Source organism: Euprymna scolopes, chromosome 7 (genome assembly GCF_053919585.1).
Source record: "Euprymna scolopes isolate OS-2025 chromosome 7, ASM5391958v1, whole genome shotgun sequence".
Classification (NCBI taxonomy): Eukaryota; Metazoa; Mollusca; class Cephalopoda; order Sepiida; family Sepiolidae; genus Euprymna; species Euprymna scolopes.
In genome coordinates this window covers 137,599,332-137,620,708 of record NC_136488.1, presented here as the reverse complement: position 1 = coordinate 137,620,708, position 21,377 = coordinate 137,599,332, and the positions used below count along the sequence as shown (strand labels likewise).

Here is a 21,377-nt window from a genome sequence, read left to right as displayed (position 1 = left end):
TTAATTCACTGGGAGATATGCACCTCCAGTCTTCGTTAAGACATGTATCTAGGAGAAGGTAACTCTGATGTAAAAACCTGCGGTTTACTGTGTACTCTGTGCTGTGGCAGTCATCTGCACCGACAAAGATGAGCAGTAATACCAAAAAGTGTGGATAGTTCCATACAAAGCCTTGACCAATATGAACAAATCATCTGTGTGGATTTCCGAGCAACTTTGTTGTTGTGGTGGAGGCTCATGCGTAAAAGTCGACGGCAGAGTCCATTATATATATATATATATATATATATATATATATATATATATATATACATACATATATATATATGTGTGTGTGTGTGTGTACATATATATATATATATATATATATATATATATATATATATATATATATATATATATATATATATATATACATGAATAGTTTGTCCAAATGTACGGACAGGAAATGGACAATACGACTTCTTTTTTCTTATAACTATATATAAAAAGTTGGATGTTTATAAGGTGGTGCTTATGCAATTTTGTTGTAAACACGGTTATACGAGACAACAAGTAAATAGATCGTCTTAATAATTTTTTGAAGAATTAATTAACTTTTAATTTGTCTAACAGCATAGTGTATCAAATTAGGATGGCAGGGTATTTTTAATTTTCGAGATAAATCTCTTTTTCAGAAAAACTTTCGAGGTAGTATCTTTTTCAAAAATAAAAAATTGTAGGTAAGCCTCCTTTTCCAAAAAAGTTTTTCGATGTAAATTATTTTGTGAAAAAAAAAAAATTAGGGGTAAGCCTCTTTTTCAAAAACAAATTTCACCCGGAAATCATATCCACTGCATTAATAAATGAATTGAAAATTATTGAATTCTCCAACATTATCATTTGATCCATTTGCTGCTTTCTCGTATCAGATTTTTTTAGTAATTAAATTACATTGACACAGCCTTAAAGAATTAAATTATACACTACACACAATTACAGAATCTTTCTTATATACACACACATACACAGGGAGAAGTTAGGATTTGTAAATTAAAGCAATTCTTTAATCACCCAAGGTGAGATGATTCTTTTCATATACTTTTGTTTCATACCCAGAATATGTTTTAATACAACAGTTAAACTTAAGCTCAATAATTAATTGTTTATATTAACCAGAGCTTTCATATATCAATCGGGTAGATTCCACAAAAATCGTTTTGAACATTTTGGTTACATATAAAAACAAACGAACAAAAAATGTTTTCCTCTTCACAACTTGGGCTGACGAAGCTAAGCAAAACGAAACCTCTAGCTGAAACATGTCTGCACCTGTGTAGCCAAAATATTCGCCTAAATAAATCTATGTCCTTAATTTATAACTCTGCTTATTAAGCACAGGGCAGTGTTGCCACATCTGGGTTGATGCATCTGGTGCTAGTCTCTCATTTTTAGACAGGATCCAAAAAAATCAGTTTCAAATCTAAAAAGTCCCGCACTATCGGCTAAGTTTACACCTCTGCCTCATCACCGCAATGTTGCATCCCTGTGTCTATTCTATAAGTGGTTTAATGGAATGTGCTCTGAAGAACTCATAGCACTTGTGTCCCTCCCGACTAACTCGACAGACAGCAAAATTCCACCCCTTTAATGCAGAGGTTCATAGATGTCGAAAAGTCTCCCATTTGATAGCTTCTTCCCTTGAATTGCGATTGCTAGACTTTGGAACGCCCTCTAGGTTTTCCTGCTTTCTGGACTGCAAGTAACCTGCAAATATTTAAATGTAATATGAGCAGGCATGTCGCTGCTCAACTCCATGCAGTTCCCTATTAGACGCGATCCCAAATGGTAGCCCTCATATTCCAAGTGGCAATATTCCTTGCATAGGGCGAAAACGTTAGATTTTATCAATGCAATAAGGAGTCACTGATTAATTCCTGTGTAAGAAAAAAAAATCATCAGTATTAATTATATATATGTATATGTAGGATATAAAATAAAAGTGTCTAAGTTATAAGTGTTAAAGAACCACAGAAGCAAACGAATCTTATTTGCTGAAGAGCGCATAAAGTAAGTTGACAAACCTGAGGTGAGAATATGTCAGCGTCGGAGTGAGATATTGCCGTCTGCTTCTCAGAGATGCGGATTGCGATATGACAAATCTCGAACGAAGGAAACGGTTTTTACTTCGGTCCAAAAAAGAAAAAGAAAGAAAGAAATCGTGCTGCGTTGGCTCCTTCCCCAGAATCTGAATGCTGTGCTCTGTGAAGCAGATCCGTTGTTTGTTTATTCTGTGCTCAGAACAGTCGCAATAATACCCCTGTAATCACACAGAGTACACGTTAATTCGCTTCATCTGTCCTATCACGTTTCAACGTTCTTCTTCTTCTTCTTCTTCTTCTTCTTCTTCTTCTTCTTCTTCTTCTTCTTCTTCTTCTTCTACATTTGTCCCTTACCCCCAGCATCCTCATCATTTTTTTTCTTAACGGAACGTGCACTAACGTTCCCTTTGACTACCCGCTGTTCCTCTACGGTGCTCGACAGTCGACGGTCGCGCAACAACCTACTAACGTATTTTGCAATTAAACACGAACTATTTTTATCTTTTTCTCGAAATGGTATTCTCTTGGCAGATGGAATCAGCATAAACATCCCGATGCAGCGAATTTCAAAATTTGCAATGACATTATTATTATTATTATTATTATTATTATTATTATTATTATTATTATTATTATTATGTACCTTGCCCCCATTTATACGTACTTTATAATCATCCACGCCCATTTCAACAAAGGCGAAAAGGTAACTGCTTATTACCTGATATCGCTGCGTGCTAACAATGTTAACTCAACCTATTTCAAAATGAATTGTTCTGTAATCGAATTTTGTCGCCCCAATTATATAACCATTTAAAAATAATCTGCTCTTTGCATTAAAAAAAAAATTATTTCAGCGCTATTTTTTAAACTCATCTAATCTATTTAAAAAAAAAAATGTCAAAATAGTTAGAATTATGGGCACTACGAACCCAAATTTTAATATATATTAAATATTAAATTGTTTTTTATTTAATTATTTTCAAACACCAATATATAGTCAAAGCAAAATAATTTTTGGTAAAACTTGCGGAGAATGCTGTTTTACGGTTGTTGTATATATGGAACGGAAATTAAAATTTCGTTCCGCTTTAATCTTTTGTTTTTTTTAAATTGTAACACCCCCCTCCAAAAAAAAAAAACGAAAGTAATCGAAGAATAACATTTAACAATCGTACAAAAAGTACAGAAAAAAAAACAAAAAACATTTTTAATATAAAAATAAAATTTTATTTACTAAAACGAAATAATTTAATTTTTAAACGAAAAAAAATCAATTTGGTATTCCATTTTTGTATATATTTTTTTGTTTTTACATAAGTCCAACTGACCAACTAACTCACTGTTCACATTGGAAATGTCTATTTTTATAGCTTTTCGAGTATGCTTACAACGAATAAACACACCAACCTCCCCATTTTAGCAACGGCTTTCGGAATAGATACCCCTAACTTTATCAGCATACTCGAAAACCTACTAAAATTGACATGTCGAATGAGAACAATGAGCTGGACGTAACGTAAAAATGTACCGAATTTAAAACGGAACGAAATTTGAATTTCCGTTCCATTTTTACAACAACCGTAAAACAGCGCATACTCCGCAAGTTTTACTCCAGTTTTATTTTTAACTATTAAAATAATTTCAAACGGTGTTAATAATATTTAACCATTTATTTATTTATTATTATCGCTAATGTCTGAATTCATGTTTTGAAAGATGACGCAAATCATAAATCTATGACGTCACGCAAAAGCTATAATTATGTTTCTGTTTAATTTGCTTTCCCCTCCCCACGAGGGCAGAGTTACACACCAAAGTCGTTTTTTTAATGTGGAGAAAAGGAACAAAAAAAAAAAAAATTGTCTTAGTCGTGAAGGATTTCTCCTCCACTAACAGAGAACGAGAAATTGAAATGTAGTATCAGGACAGATATTACATTTTGATCTTGGCCTGAAGCTGTTGTTATGTTGTTAAAGTAATAAGCTCTCTATATAAATATTAGCGGTCCTGCTGGTTTTTTTTTTTTTTTTTTTTTTGTTTGTTTGTTTTAACAGCATCGTCGACCACAGTTTTCAAAAAAGCCATGATAATCTCAGGAAGACAAATAATGACAGTAGTTTCCTGCTGACTTCCATCTTGATTCGGGGTGCATCCTCCTCCAGTGAATTTAATGCGCCAGTCTTTCACGATAAACACCCGTCTAGCTGAAACCACTGGCAATAATTTCCCCCACTTTTTATATGTGCCTAAATCAAAACGTAGACTCCATGAGCAAAGCTTCTTTCTTAGAACTGCACACCTATGGAACTCTCTACCGCTTGCCTGTTTCCCTCCTGACTTCAATATGGATGTCTTCAAGTCCAACGTAAACAAATTCCTGATGAACCGCCCCCCTAAGTAATGACACTTTATCAAATCTCCAATACTAATGAATACTGCAACACTATCCCATTGATTACTGTACACAAAATAACCTTTATCCCTGAGTGGCTTCTGGGCCTTAATAAGTGGTCCCCTTCATGTAAAAAAAAAAAGATACTAACCTGGAAATTTCTAAAATTCAGCGCGGTGCATACAGCGCCTAGTCTTCCCAAATAGTCACTCATCCGGCACTGGCCAGGCTCATCGTTGCTTAAATTCATTGATCTGGCGAGAACCGATGTGTCAACACGATTGTGTCGAATGTTCCATAAGCTTTATAAGAAAGTCCAATTAGCTCAGGTGATAGAACCTCAGCCTTAAGATCTCAATGTTTCTTTTGAGATTTCCGGTAATGAATTTATTTATGAGGAATGAAGTCCCGCATCTTATATGGCTTTGGTAGTTAACTATGACCACGAAAAATTTTGACAGAATTTTAACTTCCAATTTACAAAATTTTATAAACTAAAATTATGCGCACTACGGATCCAAATTCTAGTCATCCGGTAAGTAAAATACGCTTAAATATGATATTTTAATTCGTGCAGATTTCGTATTTATTATTACGGAGACAATTCTGTATTGATTATTATATTGTGCCCAATATATAGTACTGACATCAAAAGTTAAAAAATATGACCTGGGTATCATCAACTAGAATCGAAACCAAAACATATTATTAACCCTTATCCCTGAGTGGCTTCCGGGCCTTGATAAGTGGTGATCACTGTGTAAAAAAATAAATATATATATAGCTTGCCAGCGTGATTCGTCACCATTTTAGCTAAGTCTATATGCATATAAAAACAGAGACGTTTGTTGATTTACTCCTGTCAAAGTCAACTGTCCCCCCCCCTATTTTGACCCCTTAGAAGCTATTCTCTTCGCACTTGTCTAGCAGAAGTCTGGCTAACGTTTGCTCTTTTTGGTTTTCCATCCTCCTTGACTCACCTCACTTATTTAGTGTGGCACCAGATTTTTTGTGACACGCACAAAAAAGTAGGGGAACGCAGAGGTGCAGGAGGTTTACTTACAATTATACAATTTCAGTTTTCTTGGTTCCATGTGATGTTTTCTTGTGTTTTACATCTGTATCAGTTTCTGTATGTCTGGCTTACGTCTGTAGGTCACGTGTGTTAGTTTCTGCATTCAAGGGTTTTCCTTAATATTTCAACAGTTTTCATTACTGTTATCCGTTGTATCTTTCAGCCCCCCCCCCACTCCACCGATTCCAATCTCGGCCATTCTTTTTTCCAAGTTTTTCGGTATTGTTCCTAACGCTCCTATGATTATTGATGCTATCTTGCCTTTTTCATCTTCCGGATCCCTTGGAGCTCTTTGGCCAGTTCAGCGTATTTCCTCTGCTTCTCCGTCTCCTTGATCTTCACTCTGTTGGCTGTCAGAACGACAAAATCTACAATCTTGCAGGATTTTTCTTTCTTGTTTACTAGTATGACAACCGGTCTCCTCGCTTGAATGGGTTTATCCGTTTGTATATCCATGCCCCATATGATTTCATGACTTTCATTTTCAAGAACTGCTGTCGATTTTTGCTTGAACCATTTGTCTGGGTGTTTAAGACTCAGTCGCCTGCATAATTCCCAGTGTACCGCTTTCTCCACTCGATCATGTCTATTCTTATATTCTTTTGGGGCTAGTTTGCTGCATTCGCTTATTATATGGTTTATTGTTTCGTCTCTTAGTCCACAGAGTCTGCATTTGTGTTTCTTTGTGTCTTATCGATCTTTACTTTGATATGGTTGGTTCTAATTGCGTTATCTTGTGCAGCTATTATCAAAGATTCAGTTTATCTATTTAAGTTTTCTTTTTGTAGCCATGCCCATGTGTTTTAGTGAGTCTCATCTTTAGCCATCTTTATGAATCGTCCATGTAGCTGTTTCTCTTCTCATTATTCTTTTCTCGTCTTATCCTTGTTTCTTCTGGGGTTTTTTATTGTTTTTTTTTTTTCAGTGTCTTTTGCTGCAATAATTATTCTTTCGGTGTTCTGCATTTTGTATTTTTTTTTGTCATTGACACAGTCTTTTATACAAACCAGCCCTCTTCCTCCATATTTCCTTTTCACATAGAATCGTTGAGTATCCTCCTTTAGGTGTAGTGCATTGTGCATAGTCTTGAGTTTCCTGGTTTTCTGATCGAGATCTCTCAGTTCTTATTTGGCCCAACCTATAAACTGTCCAGAGAATCTTACTAGTGACACTGCTCATGTGTTTATACTTTTAATGAGGTTAGTTTCGAGGAGATTTTTTTCTTCTGAGGTATTCTTTTCCATTTTTATCTTTCATTTCTGTTTTTTTTTAATTACATTTTCACCCCAAACAAGGCACATTGCCACTTTGATGTAGGGGGCTACTATCAGGGACATAAGCTACAGGGCTACTATGTGGGGAGTTGGGCAGCAAGATGTCGATTCACGTTACGCTTGAACTTCTGCATGTCAGTACAGTTGGGGAAGCAGGAACCCGGAAGGGAATTCCAAAGTCCAGCGGTTCTGGGGAAGATACTACTGGAGTAGAAGGCTCTCTTACATCTAGGGATCTCTACTGTGAAGAGGTGGGATTTTGCTGCTTGTCGGGTTTGTCGGGGATATTTACGTCGAGGGGGTACAAGTGCTTACAGTTCGTCGGAGCATTCACCGTTAAAATACTTGTAGAACAGACAGAGGGATGCTACATTTTGTCGATGGGATAGAGGCTGGAGCTTAGATCACCGGCTTTGATGATGTCTGCTTCCAGAATTCCCAAATATTTGTAGGTGTCAGGTTCACTTAGTGCCCTCATCTCCGTTTGGTTGGATAGTATCATACCTGCTGTTGCTTCCAGTTTTCCACTTCTCATCGTCAACAGTGCGCACTTTTCCATAGGGAGTTTCATGCGGATATCCTGACTGAAGATTCTGGTTGTGTTTATTAGAGTCTCCAATTTCTTCTTAGATTTTGCAAACAGCTTCAGGTCGTCCATGCACATTAGGTGGATCATTCTTTCATCTGTATTAGTAAACTTGTATTGTACTTGGCATTTTCTTAGTATATTGTTCAATGGGTATCATAACTATGATAAACAGTAGTTGTGATAGAGAATCACCTTGGAAGATACCTTTTTGCATTTTAATTCCCGTTATTCATTGTCCATCAGCTGTCAGTCCAAGTCTCCATGTTCTCATTGCATTGGTTTCCAGTATTCGTCACCTCTTTTGATACCATTTGCAAATTAACAACAACCATTTACCATTGATTTCATCATTCTTTTGATACCATTTGCAAATTAACAACAACGGTTTGCCATTGATTTCTCATTGGTAGCAGCCATTAGTCTTCACTAACTTTTGAGTTGCAATAACCCTCCACAAGGGCCCAGTCCTTTTTGCACTTACCCAATGGAGGTCTGATTAGTGCTTTCTCTCCTCGAGTCTTGCCATCCTCTTTGAACCTTCGACTATTTGGTGCATTATTATTATTATTATTATTATTATTATTATTATTATTATTATTATTATTATTATTATCATTATCATTATCATTATTATTATTATTATCATCATCATCATCATCATCATCATCATCATCATCATTATCATTATCATTATTATTATTATTATTATCAGCTAGACACTCAGCGTTGCCTGGTCATACAATAAGCTTAAACATGATATTTTATTTTATGCAGATTGCATATGTATGTATTATAGAATCAATCCTCTATTGAATATTATATATTACGAGGAATAATTTGTCCGGTAGACTAATTAGCAAAAAAAAAAAAATAAATAAAAAAGAATAATAATGATAATGTCGTTCATCAAATTCCGTCACGTCAGCTGATATTTGGGCTTGACAATATATATAAATATAGTCTTTCTTCACTTGTAGATAAAAAAAAAGGAAGAATTTTTATAGGGGAATATGTTACATTACACCGACTAAATTTACACCGCTGTAACGTAAATTATCTCTCTGTAAAAATACTTTTCTTTCTTTTTTTTTTATCTATACGAGATAACAGACTATTTTTTAGATCGGATTTTTTATTTTTTTTTATTTTCGTCGAATGCAATTTTGCACAAAACATATTTAAAAACATAAATAATAATAATAATAATAATAATAATAATAATAATAATAATAATAATAATAATAATATTAATAATAATAATAATAAGAAGAAGAAGAAGAAGAAGAAGTAGAAGAAGAAATATAAATTCCCTTTGTGTGAAGTTTGCAAAAGATAGGTTCAGCCGTTTTAGAACCTATGAGGAAAGAACTTTCTCACACACACAAAGTGATTTTTGTATAATAGAAGAGATTATTATTATTATTATTATTATTATTATTATTAGTATTATTATTATTATTATTATTATTATTATTATTATTATTATTATTATTAGTAGTAGTAGTAGTATTCATGACAAAAAGAAGTAAAAAACACTTTTATTCTTTTTATCTCTGAAAATGTTTGTCGATAAGAACAACGCATTTCTTGCAACTTCAATTATCAGGATTTATTATCAAATTCTGCAAGAAAACGTACGATTCCATCATTTAACATTGCCGTTTTTTTTTGTTTTTTTTTTTTTTAGTTCAACTTTGATGCAACGAGATATAGCAAGATTTTTTCATGATGTTTTCAACGGCGTTTTTTTTTTTATTATTTTTATTTTTTTTTAGTGCAAAACATATTTTACGTGTTTTTATTTATTTTTATTTTAATACAAAACATTTTTTACGTGTTTGCTACGTGTATTGTTTTACGAAAGTCGGCCTGTTTGTCTCTGTCTTGGTGGTCGACGCCATATTTCCACGCTAGGTTTTTCCCAACTTTCGTCAGGTGCATATTGTCGTCTGCCCTAATCTTTTAAACGGCGTCGGACGTGGAATGTGAGTGATCTGCAACTGGCTTACACAGAGGGCTTAGATCGACGTGCGGAACACGGGATAAAAGCAGACTACCAGATGTGTTGAATAAAACTAGCTGGACACCACTGAAAAGTCTACAAAGTTTTCGACATTAATATGTATAATTTAGTGTTAATAATATTCATTTTGAAATATCAGGTTGTTGCAAAAGTCTAAGCAAAACTTACGGCGATAATGCATGTACGAAAATGAAATGTTCGGACGTATTACATTATTTCTCTCTACAGCCTCTTTCTCGCAGAAAAGAAGTTACGGCTCTTTCTTTACTTTATAGTTATTTTCATTATAGGTGCTCGACCGAGTTCCAATCTATGATCATCTTCTGCAAAGCATCCGCAGAAAAAACTCGTCTATCAACAACAACTGTAAAGAAATGTTCTTTCTTTCTCTGTGTACCAAAAAAATGGATGGAACTTCCATGAGCAAAGTTTCTTTCCAAGAACTACACGTATGCGAAACATAATGCCAAGGGAATGTTTTCCAGCTGTCCGATGTTAAACAAATTCTTGTCAAGCCGTCCTCTTAAATAATCAAATTCTAATCTGTTTCAACAATTGTTACCACTCGTCATGGTGTTGTCTCAGCGCCCACCTGAGAAACTCATTGATACTTATCCTCGAATAGCCTTTGGGTCTTGATAAACAATGACTCGTTAGTATATTGATTACTACCCCCATCATGGATCATTTCAAATGGATCATATTGTTTTCAAATAGATCATTTTCTTTTTCAAATCGATCATTTTCAAATGGATCATGTTTTTTTTTTTCAAATAGATCATTTTTTTTTTCAAATCAATCATTTTCAAATGAGTCATTTTTTTTTCAAATATATTATTTTTTCGAATAGATCATTTTTTTCTTTTCAAATCGATCATTTTCAAACGGAACACTTTTTCAAATAGATCATTTTCAAATATATCATATTTTTTTCAAATCGATCACCACTTGTCAAGGCCAAAAACTACTAGAGGATGAAATCGAATGAAATTTTCAGTTAATGATGGAACAATGCTATAAAAAGACTGAGAAGTATGATTAATCCACAGGACGACTCAACAGATATTAGTTGACATTAGACTTGAAAACGCCCATGAAAGCATGCATGAAAAGCGATGACGTACGTATGGGCATAAAATGTGTTAGCGTATTATCGTGTAGATAGTTCGAAACAACAAACGGAGAAGCATCCTGCTTCGATAAACTTCTGGGACCGACCTTTACCCCTTATTTAAAATGGAAGACCCACATCAGATCCGTTGCCGAAATCACTGGAAAATGCTGGAATCATTCAACCGCTTCAGAAAGTACCTCACTCCCAACGCAATCCTCTACCTATACAAGAGTCAAATACGTCCTAAGATGGAGTACTGTGGCCACATCTGAAGTGAAACTCCTAAGAGTATCCTTTCCTGTATTAGCAGAGTACAAAATCATCTACGGAATTTAGTGGGTAAGGACCATTTTGCCTCTTTCTCACAGAACAGATGTTATGGGTTTATCTCTGCTCTAGCGTTGCTTTTATGGTGGGTAAGGACCATTTTGCCTCTTTCTCACAGAACAGATGTTATGGGTTTATCTCTGCTCTAGCGTTGCTTTTATGGTGGGTGCTCGGCTGAGCTTTAATCTATGACCCCTTTCTGCAAAATATCCGTAACAACTCCGCCTGGCTGCAAAAACCACCACTAACTTCCCTCATACCCCATTGGTGCCTAGAACTAAACGAGAATTCCACGGGTAGTTTATTTCCCAGAACTGTCCGTTTATGGCACACAATACCGTGTATCTGCTTCCCGACTGACTATAACATGGTAATCTTAAAGTCTAGCGTGAATAAATTCTTATTGATTCGTCTTCTAAAATAATGTATGCTTACCCAAATTCCGCCATAACTGATCATGTTGTCTTATTATCTATCCAACACTTGAGCCTAATCCTAGGGTGGCATCCAGGCCTTGATAAGAGGTGACCTCACGATTTAAAAAATTGCAACACCGAAGAAAATAATCCGCAAATGCGTGAATAATGTAAAAAAAAAAAAAATGAAAAATGTAACCATTTTTCCATGACATTTCTGTTCAACCGACGGACGATTCTCGCTAATAAAAAGAAATCCATGCCATTCCCTTTTGTGTTTTCGAAGACTGTTCATTGGGAAATACACATTTGCCCGCTCTCCTGTATCTACGCTATCCATGAAAACTGTCCGGTGTTATTCAGGGCGGACGATGTGACTTTTCTTAGAGTGTTATGGTTGTTTCTGTGTTCTTGCTACTTTTTTTCCTTTCTTTCTTTTTTGTTTCTTTCTTTTTGTTTCCTGTTTCTTTGTGCGTTTCAGATGTTCGCTCTTGCATTTGATCTTTGGTTTGGTTTCGGGTTTCTTCATTCCAAGATGTCGCATTCTTCTCTCTGTTGGTTAATCACTTGCATCTGTCTCACAATTTTACGGTTCAGTGGAAATTGTTAACACGCTCATCCTCCCCTGACCAAATAACAGGTAAGTTACAGGTAAGTATACCTTGCAAGAATTATAGCCTGGTTGGTCTGTTATATGGCATATCGAACAATTTTTTCTCCCATTTAATGCCGCAACGCAACGTCTCTTATAAACAATGCATTGTATACGATTAATTGAACACAAGTTGTGTATGTGCATGTGTGTGTGCATATATGTTTATGCACGTGTGTGCATGTGTGTGCATGCGTGGATGCGTGTGCATGCGTGTGTGTATGAGTATGTGTATGTATGCGTGTGCATGCGTGTGTGTATGTATGCGTGTGCATGCGTGTGTGTATGAGTATGTGCATGTATGCGTGTGCATGCGTGTGTGTATGAGTATGTGCATGTATGCGTGTGCATGCGTGTGTGTATGAGTATGTGCATGTATGCGTGTGCATGCGTGTGTGCATGTATGCATGTGCATGCGTGTGTGTATGCGTGTGTGCATGCATGGATGCGTGTGCATGCGTATGTGTATGAGTGTGTGCATGTATGTGTGTGTGTGTGTGCATGTATGTGCGTGTGCGTGTGTGTGTGTGTGTGTGTGTGCGTGTGTTCACGTGTGTGTATGCATGCGTGTACTAGAAAAATATCTGTTCCAGCACGGGTCAAATTGATTCTCAGAACAGGGTTCGATATCTAGTAGGTGAGGCCCTTTTCTCCCCCGTCTAACATTTCTCCGACAGAAGAGACGCTGCGAGCCTGCCTCTACTTATCATTATTTTTCATGGCAAGTGCTCGTCTGATCTTCAATTTTATGATCCCGCGCTGCCAAACTTTCACTAAAAGCGCTCGACTAGCTACAACCACAACCAACAATTTCCACTACTTTTAATCAGCACATAATTCTAAGCACAAATTTCATAAACAAAGCTTTTTTCCTAGAACTATTCGCCTGCTCGCCTGGAACTGTTCGCTTGTGGAATTCTGTTCCGCTGGACTGCTTCCCAGCTGACTACAGCCTGGTTGCCCACAAGTCAAATGTAAACAAGTTCCTGATGTCCAGCCCCCTAAAATAATCAATTTCTATTCAATTTCTATCGATAAGGGTCACTATACTGTTTTCTCAGTGACCACTGTATACTCTTTTACTCTTATCCTCGAGTGGCCTTCGGGCCTTGATAAGCGGTGGCTCCCTTCTAAAAAATGAACAGTTTTGCATCACTTTTATGCTTCTTTGTGTACTCTTAAACAAGATATAATGGTACTAAACGTTATGTCTATTTAACGGAAAGGTTAAAAGAAAGCAAGGATTTAGAAATATTTTTTAAAACAGACATATGTGACTGCATGTTTCAAAATACTTTGTGGATGTCCAATAATCACCCCGTAAAGTAGTCGTGTTTTGTGTTATGACGAAAGCACTGCTCGTTGCTATTGATGTTGTTAAAAAACAACAACAACGACAAACAGTGTTTTGTTCATAACAGAAAAGAAAACGTCTGATGTGTTGCCCTCTTGTCATAAGATGAGACACAAGGTCGGGAGCGCTCTTTTTTCTACCAATGAAAAAGAAAAAAAAATGCCCGAGCAACCACGTCGGGTACTTCTGCACCTAACGACCCACGGTTTCCACAAAGTTTCTCAGGTGTGCTTGGCGGTTGACGGGAATAACCGGAAGCGGCCGATCGCGAAACGTTAAGCCGCTACAAGAAAATTATAATGATGAACAGGAAAAACAGGAAAATGCAATAAATAAAATTACAAACATGTATCTAACCAAACTTTAACCCCAACCCTATCCCTAAGTCCTAACCTACGCGATTTAAATTATTTTTTTTCTTTCAATTTATATAAAAAGTAGCTTTCAAACAGCGCATTCGTTAAAAATTGAGGAACGCTCGGCCGACCTTTTCCGGTTATTTCCGTCAGGGGCGAACCCAAGCCAACTTCATAGAAATGAAGAAGCACAAAAAAAAAAAAAAAAAAATGGCCAAGCCAACCACGTCAGCATTCCTCGGTAGAAGCGCTCCATTCAACTATAACAAATCGGCCTCATCCCTAAAGAAATGATATAAAGCCTTGGAAGCTGGATGCCCCTGTGACTGAACAGGATATTATCTCAGCCCGATAGTAAGAAAGGCTACTGGCGGAGTGATTGCCAAGGAAGTATCGTCAATTACGCAGACAAAAAGTTTGTAAACCATTTAGGCGTAAATTCAGTTCTGGTGCCCCCTCGCCAATCTTTCTCAAAAAACACCCGACTAGCTGAAATCACTGTCAATAATTTTCCCCACTCCCTATCTGTGCCTAAATCAAAACGTAGATACCATGAACAAAGCTTCTTTCTTAGAACTGCACGCCTGTGGAACTCTGTTCCGTTTGCCTGTTTCCCTTCCGACTTCAACCTGGATGTCTTCAAGTTCAACACAAACAAATTCCTGATGAACCGCCCCCTCTAAGTAATGACACCTTACCAATTCTCCAATACTATTGCTACACTATCCCATTGATTACTGTACACACAATAACCCTTATCCCTGAGTGGCCATTGGGCCTTGATAAATGGTGAACTCCATGTAAAAAAAAAAAAAAGTTTTAAATAACTTTCATTGTTTTTAAACCTTATTTATTACTGTACGGCACAATCACGTTGACACACCGGTTCTCGCCAGATCACCGAAGTTAATCGACGTTGAGCCTGACCAGTACCAGATGGGTGACCATTTGGGAAGGCTAGGCACTGTATGTACCTTCTGGGAAGGTTGGGCGTGGGGGCAGCACCCTCACCCGGTAAAAAGAACTCAGTCGCTACAAAGTGGCTCAGGTCTATGGATGGATGGATTATTTATTACTAGCGAGGGACGGTTTTGCCCAGTCGTAAAATACGCTTAAATATGATATTTTAATTTGTCTAGATTTCGTATATATTATTATAAATTCACAATTTCAAAAGTAGAAAAAGTATTTGGGTGGCATCAGCTAGACTCGAAACCGAAAGGAAAACTGTCGCATTCAAAGCTGGTGACGTTACCACTGTACCGACGTGACACGCACGTGAACTGATTAAAAATTAAAAATTAAAAATAAACTAAGATGAATGTACAAAATGTATAACAATTTTTTTCAATTCTGATCATTTTTGACCTCGTTAAAAATTATTTTAACCGGTTAAAGATCCATAAAAGAACGGTCCGTACAAAATCCAATCATTTAAGACCCCTAGCGCCGCTCTGCGATTTTTAGTTTCGGTGAAGATAGGATTTGAAAAACATGGAGACAGACAGACAGACAGACAGACAGACATATAGCCTTTTACATATTAGATTAATTCACCCAGAATGCTTTGTTCGCACAAATCACGCTAAAGTTGCTTGTCTTCGAAAAAAGTCTATGGAACATCAAACGACATTTGACGTAATTGTTACAGTGTTCACTAATGAGCCGAGAGACCTTAGTTCAATTCTAGGTCGTGTTAAACTAAAGATATAAAAAACAAAACCATACTTGATACGCCCTTGCTTAAAAGTCAGCATTATAAGGGAAGATCAAGGGCAAGTGGAGTAGCCTTGGGATTAGATTGGCGTCCGCATTATTTTGCACCAACCTAATATGTGAAAATTAATTTTATATAATAAACAGTAGACATTCTACAGTACAATGTAGACTGCAATGTATTAGGGACTAAGTCCCCGCGGGAAGGTATGTAAAGCTTCCTCCTGGCGCACCGCGATGGGTCTCCACCTAGAGCAGGCAATCAATCGATTTGATTGAAAAATTAGCGATTTCGATGACAATAAAATGGAAGCGTGAAACATTGGTTGATCATAATTTAATCCCGGGCAACGTCGGGTATCGTTGCAAATTTCAATATAACGAAAATGAATGATTTAATTCCACCTGAATGCATCAACGAATCCAATGCACATAACAAACAGTAGTTTAAAATAGATAAGAATTCAAACACTTTTCATATCTTGTCCTGAGTCTTGACACCATTTTGTTGTCGACAACCTTTCGTGTGTTGAGCTGAAATTTCTCAACAGTTCCGAGTTCAGAAATGACAAGTGATAATCAGTCAACCTAGTTTTCTGAAACGTTTTGACATGAATTATTAGAAAACCCTCTTCAGTTTTCAGAATGCGCAACTTCGTTGATAATGAAGATAGTGATAACTCGAAAAAAACAAAACAAAACAAACAAACAAACAAACCAAAAAACAAACAAACAAAAAAAAAAAAACAAAAAAACAAGTGAAGCATGCATGGTCCCCTTTGAGTGCACAGTGAACGAGGCATGAAAAAATGACGTCAAGGGCGCGAGTTCCAATATAGAAACGTTGATTTAATTTGAATAAAATATTTTATTCAAATTAAATCAACGTTTCTATATTGGAACTCGCGCCCTTGACGTTATTATCGCGTTGCCTACGCTCTGTTCCAACATTTCAAAATACAACCGTTGAGATACAACGTGCGGCTCTTTGCAAACAGACTTTTTTCTCCAACTTCACAACATGGCAAGAAAGAAGAAAAAGAAGAAAAAAAGAAAGAAAACAACATACTGAGGATGGAGTGCAGCTCAGAAATATATTTATGTTATAAATTTCAAACAAGTAAAATATTAGTTTATTTTCCTAATATTACATTGTGATTTGGCTTTCAAGCACACTAGATGCGTATTTTTTATTTTAGTAAAAAAATGACTAAGTTGAGCATCTACCCCCTCCCCCATTTAGCCCCAAAAGTTCCCAGGGCGCGTCAAATCCTGGTGAAAATGAACAAACGGTGCAGTTTTAGGCTTTAACATATGTAAATTTGAGTTCTGCACCACGAAAAAAAAAAAAAAAAAAGAAGAAATGACTAAGACCATTATTCCCCCCCCGCCCCATTTAGCCACAAAAGTCCCCAAGGTCTTAACATATTTAAATTTGAGTTCAGCACGATGCAAAACTGCTAAATAGACATACACTGATAATTTTGAACAAATATGGTAAAATAATCCCACAAATGGAGTGTTTTTTATTAATTAGCCTTTAAAGAGTCCCCGGGGGGGGGCAACCGGAGTTTCCCCGGAAAATCCGTTTTGTTACTTTTTTTTACTCATATGATGTTTAATGTTTGTGCAAAATTTCAAAAAATTCCAAGGCGTAGTTATTGAGAAAAGTGCGGACAGACGAACGGACGAACGGACGAACGGACAAGGGTGAATTTACAGGTCCATCCTCCTTTTGTCGGGGGACCAAAAAACATTGTGTATGCGACGTTCTAAAGTTTCGATCATTGGATCTAATTAAACAACAAGAAAACTTTTTTAAAGCGAGGATAGATAAGAAATTCTCACTAAGTTTTCGACAGATTTCGTATGTACATATCACCTCTCACTTATTCAAAGTCGCTGTCTGTGCAGGCCGCATATAAGCTTGCAATGGAGTGCACGTTTGCCATCCCCGGTCTATTCATTTATTTATTGCGGACTATTATGCTCATCTTTTAGTTATTGTTTTCACGACGTCTCGGCCAACTATTCCCCTGGCCTTCTTCAGGTGGTAATTCCGAATCTCCTAACTGCATTCTCAGCAATTACTGCCTTCCATAGTTGTTGTCGTCGTTTTTCATTTCATTGAATAATATATACCATTCGGTACGGACCAAACAATGGAAGATCAGATAATAAATAAGAGTGGATTTATACGACAAAAAAATCCAACCCTGATCGCCCTTCGGGGCCCGTGGTGTAATGGATAGAGACGTTGATTCTCTACGGTTCCAGGTGAGCATTATCTGAAGATAGCGGTTTCAATCCTACCCAAAAGCCGACCAGAGGCTTAGTTGAAAAACAACTTTGGAAGGTAGTAATTGCTGGGAATGCCGTTAGGAGATTCGGAGTTTCTATCCCATCGCCGTTAACCACCTGACGAAAGCCAGAGGAATAGTTGGCCGAAACCTCGTGAAACAACGTATACTCATTAACTCTTATCCTCAAGTGGCTTTCTAGCCTTGATAAGTGTTGATTCCATTGTAAGAAATAATAATATAACATTGTACATAAGCTTTAATACGTTACTAAATGAGATGCGGTTCTTCGCAATGTTTAACAAATCTTTTTCTTTGCGCCACAAACATGAATGTTAGTCATCTCGCCATCACATGCATCGCCGCAGAATTGTGCATAGATTACTGCGAAGAAGAGAAGGACCCCTCAGCAAAGAAAATGCGTAAAATGTGATGTAGCTTCCAAGTGAACCAGATGACACCAAAGTACAGACAGATGCGTTCCAAGGTGCAGTCACAATACTATGCGTCTATATTTCGACAAGTAGAAGCGTTTTTTTTTTGTTTTTTTTTTAAATCTTTGATGATTACAGGTTGGCGCCATCCCAAATACGGAAACTGATCTAGCTGTAGTCCAATGAGATAGCGAGTTACGGAACCATATGTCACCCACATGGCCTTCGTTCACTCTTGATAGAAACTGGATATCCCTTGTAAAGGGAAACTGCGTATGTAATAGCGAAGCAACGATCGCGCAATCACCAACCACACTACTCTTGAATCGACACTGTTTCATTCCAGTGACAATGTAATGTTGTGACCCTTTGGGATGTGATCATAGCGTAGTATCTGTGTTAACTGTGGCAAGCAGGGCCAAGGGTCAAAACATTATTATTATTATTATTATTATTATTATTATTATTATTATTATTATAATAATAATAATAATAATAATAATAATAATAATTGATTCGAGCGATGGCGGGGTCGCTGGATCAATTATTATGATTAGAAAAATAAACAATTAAATTGGGAAAAATGATTAACATATAATATAACAAATATCGCCAAAGGAGTGTGAAAATAGATGTAAACATGATTTTTTGGTTGCATAAACAAATAACTAGATTGGGGACATCAGCTGTTGGTCTGAAACACGTAATGATACACGTGATGTATGTAGATTTGGGGAGATTCTAGGAGTCGTTAGCTGGACATTAGGGAGAACAGACGACTCAAAATTACACAGGAAGCGGCGTCATTTAAGACAGCCAAGATGTAAAAGAACTTGTAATCTCTGAAAATGCCGGCCAGATTACGAGAATAAATGTTCATAAATAATTTAGGTGTTTTGTTATTTATATCTATTAAAAAAGAACTGTTTGTCTGCAACTGCTTTGATACGTCCATGTCAATCGTTTCCTGTTAGAACTGTTGCATAAATGTTAAAATATACACACTAGACGATCAACTAAATGATACTACGTATATGCATACACGCATTTACACGTACACGAATATACAGATAGAATATAAAACCTAACTATTAAGCATGTACGTCGTTATAGAAGGTATTCATACTCATGCCTATATAACAGCAAGGCGAAGTTCAGAACGACCAAAAAAACAATGTTGAGACAACAGTTCTGGGTCGAGGAAAATATAAGTAACTAACACTATGCTGCAGGTTTAGCCTTGAGCACATGAAGACTTAATCGTCTGATTCATTTTTTAAATATCTTTGTTTAATTCAATTTTCACCCCAAACAAGGCACAGTAGGGGGCTACTATCGGGAACATAAATTGCAGGGATATTATGAAAGATGAACAGCAAGATGTCTGTTCACACTACACTGGAACTTCTGCACATCAGTACAGTTGGGAAAGCAGAATCACAGTCTAGCAATTCTGGGGAAGAAACTATTGGAGTAGAAGGCTTTCTTACATCTAGGGATCTCTACTGTGTAGGGGTGGGATTTAGCTGCTTGTTGGGTTTGTCGGGGGGTATTTACGTCGAAAGGGTACAAGTGCTTGTAGTTTGTCAGAGCATTCACCATTAAAGTACTTGTAGAACAGGAAGAAGGAAGAAGGATGCAATATTTCGTCGATGGGACAGAGGCTGAAGCCTAGATGACAGTTCAGGATCTATCAGGTTGGTCTTTCTTACACCTAGGAATCTCTATTGTTATTGAGTTTGTTAGCGGTATTTACGTCGAGGGGGTACAGGTGCTTGTAGTTCGATTCTAGTTTTGATTCTCTAGTCAAGGAGAAGGTGTTTTGAATATAAACTCCAAGTCCGTGCATATGTCTTACGGCAAAATGGGAGATAACCAGGTATGTTAAAATGGTTACAGAGGATGGAGGAGTGTAGGTTAGTTTCACTTAGCGCTAAGATATCTGGGGAGTTTACCAGGAGAAATGACTCAACATAATCTAAATTAGTTCTAAGCCCGCGGATATTCGTGAATGCAAGCCTCAAGCGGAGAGAGCACATACATCACCTTGTATTCCCAAATTGTCAGCCACTTTAATACTGACCACACTTGTGGCATGATAAGCGCCCCTTTGGAGGAGCTAGATTACTCCACATTTAAAAGCCTACCTTTTGTTATAATGTCATGGGTGGTCGGGCACTGGTGAGCAGTCGCATTAGAGTATTACATAGTAGAACCCTACGCCAATAAGTTAGCGATTAAGTTAGCTAGTGCGAATTTTGACAAGGGTTGCATTAGTACATGTCGGGGTGACCTAGCTGCAAACGCAGTTGTATCTAGCCAAGGCTGACGTAAGGAAGCGAGGGTAAACAGGTCAAACTTTCCTAGACAAAACAGTCGAACGATCACGCTATGACATGACGTCATGTTTTCGAGCGAGAAAAAAACTAAGGATTTCAGTTCAGTCATCTCGTTGGAAGTCAAGCGAACGGGCAGGAAAATGGCGTAGAAATAACCTAATCTGAATCCATTTTTTAGTTACTGATGTCCCTAATTATTTATAATCTTATACTAAACGTTAATGTAAGATTTGTTTTACTCTTTTTCAGCCCCACCCCCTCCAACAACAAGGTATATTGCCACTTGGAACGTAAGGACCTACTATTTTCATCATGTCTAATAGGAGACTGTGGGGAGTTGAGCAGCAAGATGTCTGCTCACATTAGATTAAAACTTTTGCAAGTTAGTACAGTCAGGGAAGCAGGAAACGGCAGAAATTCTAAAGTATAGTAGCCTGAGGGGGGATTATCAGAGTAGAAGGCTTTCCCGCATCTAGGGACTTCAATAATGAAGGGGTGGAATTTTGCAGCTTATCGAGTTAGTCGGGGGTATGTACACATACCCTCGACTAACCCGATAAACAGTCCCACCCCTTCATTATTTAAGTCCCTAGATGTGTGAAAGGCTTCTACTCTGATAGTTTTTCTAATCTAATAGATTTTTGCAGTTTATTGTGTTAGTCGATAAGCTGCAAAATCCCATCCCTTCACTCCAAGGGGACACAAGTGCTATGAGTTCATCAGTGCACATTCCATTAAAGTACTTGTAAAATAGGCAGAGGAATGCCACATTGCGACGATAGGACGTAGGGTGGAGCTTGGTTGATAGTGTTGGATCTATTAGATTTTAGATTCTTTATTGGACTCTGTCTAAGGGTGAGAGACCGGGAGTAGATGCACCAGCCCAGATGTGGCAACAATACTCCATACATGAGCGAATTATGGCTTTTGTAAAG

The 21,377-nt window shown here is 37.0% G+C and overlaps 1 protein-coding gene across 4 annotated transcripts in view; it reads right to left on the bottom strand.

The window, feature by feature from the left end:
* The window catches only part of LOC145279992 (neo-calmodulin-like), a 500,860-nt gene that overhangs the window by 214,814 nt on the left and 264,669 nt on the right, over window positions 1-21,377 (bottom strand). Inside the window, exon 1 of one of the 4 annotated variants that reach the window (XM_080131602.1) lies at window positions 2,064-2,221. The exons of the other annotated variants lie outside the window; for them this stretch is intronic. The gene's annotated coding sequence lies outside the window, so the exon portion shown is untranslated. Of the gene's footprint in view, window positions 1-2,063; window positions 2,222-21,377 lie in introns of those variants that run through there. 4 annotated transcript variants of the gene reach the window in all.